The sequence below is a fragment of the Cryptomeria japonica genome, unplaced genomic scaffold (genome assembly GCF_030272615.1).
Source record: "Cryptomeria japonica unplaced genomic scaffold, Sugi_1.0 HiC_scaffold_532, whole genome shotgun sequence".
Lineage (NCBI taxonomy): Eukaryota > Viridiplantae > Streptophyta > Pinopsida > Cupressales > Cupressaceae > Cryptomeria > Cryptomeria japonica.
Window position 1 is genome coordinate 68662 of NW_026729345.1, and position 2308 is coordinate 70969.

Sequence of the window (2308 nt, forward strand, 5' to 3'; positions counted from 1 at the left end):
GTGACAACCCCTTATCCCGCGACGCGTCCGATACACAGATAGTTCCGAGGCGGCCGAGGAGCCTCACCGCATAGCAATCGGGGTGCGAGGCGAGGGATGCGGCGAGAAGGACCCAACGGCTAGACGGAAGAGGCTTCAGGGCCGCCTCGGAATGGTCCAAGCATCGGACGCGCTTGGGGCGACTACCAGTGACAACCCCTTATCCCGCGACGCGTCCGATACACAGATAGTTCCGAGGCGGCCGAGGAGCCTCACCGCATAGCAATCGGGGTGCGAGGCGAGGGATGCGGCGAGAAGGACCCAACGGCTAGACGGAAGAGGCTTCAGGGCCGCCTCGGAATGGTCCAAGCATCGGACGCGCTTGGGGCGACTACCAATGACAACCCCTTATCCCGCGACGCGTCCGATACACAGATAGTTCCGAGGCGGCCGAGGAGCCTCACCGCATAGCAATCGGGGTGCGAGGCGAGGGATGCGGCGAGAAGGACCCAACGGCTAGACGGAAGAGGCTTCAGGGCCGCCTCGGAATGGTCCAAGCATCGGACGCGCTTGGGGCGACTACCAGTGACAACCCCTTATCCCGCGACGCGTCCGATACACAGATAGTTCCGAGGCGGCCGAGGAGCCTCACCGCATAGCAATCGGGGTGCGAGGCGAGGGATGCGGCGAGAAGGACCCAACGGCTAGACGGAAGAGGCTTCAGGGCCGCCTCGGAATGGTCCAAGCATCGGACGCGCTTGGGGCGACTACCGTTGCCAACCCCTTATCCCGCGATGCGTCTGATACACAGATAGTTCCGAGGCGGCCGAGGAGCCTCACCGCATAGCAATCGGGTTGCGAGGCAGATTATTGGGAAGGGAACCCCCTGGGATGCGGCTCAAGCAGTGCCCAAAGGGACTGGAATGCGGAATCACATCGAGAGACCCAAATGCTATACGAGGGCTCAAATCGAATTATCGATTTGGCCACGACATGGACGCATCGGAACGACTACCTTTGCCGAACCACTCGCAATTGCATCCATACCGAAACCAATAGACATTTCCGTTAGAGCCCTCGCATAGCATTCGGGAATCTCGCATGCCCCTCTAAATCGACCAATGCTGGCGCTCAATGAAAATCCGAGCGCTACCACCGTTCGAGCGCCAGCATTGGTCGAGTTAGAGGGGCACGGGGGAGAATGCTCCAGTCAACACCTCCCCTATATAAGTTATTTGTCCGATTCTCGCACAACCGTAGTCTGCCTCGTCGAATCAAACAACGGTCCCAGATTCCGACTTCCGTTCCGTAGAGACCCAAAAGCTAGATGGAGGCTCGCAAGAAAGAGAGTCGGCGCATAGCAATCGGGTTTCTCGAACGTTTAGGGACCGAGCTCACTTGCGGATAGGGCAAAATCCGCCAAGCAACCCAAAAGCTAGACGGGGGCTCGAATCGAATCGCCTAGGCGGCCACAACAACGACGTGTTGGATCGACTACCAGTGCCAAACCATTCAGCAAGACTAGTCTGTGTCGAGGCCGGATAGAGATTCTCAGAGAGCGCCCGCATAGCATTTAGGAGACCTGCCGCGTCCCTCACACTCGACAAATGGTGGTGCACGTTTATAAATCCGAGCGATCCCAACCCTTTCAAGCACCAACATCGGTCGAGATAGAGGGGCACGGAGGGGGCTGCGTGAGACAACACAGTCCCCTATATAAGTTATTTGTCCGATTCTCACACATCCGAAGAATGGTCATCAAATCGGACAACAGCCCAAACTTCCGACTTCCGTCCCAGAAAGCCCAAGAGCTATCTAAAACGTTCATGGCCGGAACTCGATCGCGGCTATACCAGTCCGCCAAGCAACCCAAAAGCTAGACTGGAGCTCTAGTCGAATCACCTCTGTGGCCATTGCAAGGACGTGTTGGAGCGACTACCATTGCCGAACCATTCCGCAGGTCGAGTCCATACCAAGGCCGCATAGAGATTCACGATGAGCTCCTGCATAGCAATCAGGAGACTTGCCGTGTCCATCACAATCGATAAATCCTGGTGCAAGATTTTTGCATCCGAGCGCTCCAACCAGTCGAGCACCAGCATCAATCGACATAAACGGGCACGGGGGGAGGATGCTCGAGAACACTACCTCCCCTATATAAGTTATTTGTCCGATTCTCAAGCAGCCGAAGTCTGGTCATCGAATCGGGTCAAAGACCACAACTTCCGACTTTACCCACAATGCAAGTCATCGAATCGAACATCGGCCCCCGAGTCGGACTCCATGCGTATGTCAGGTCATCGGACCCAAATTCCGCCTTCCTGCGCAT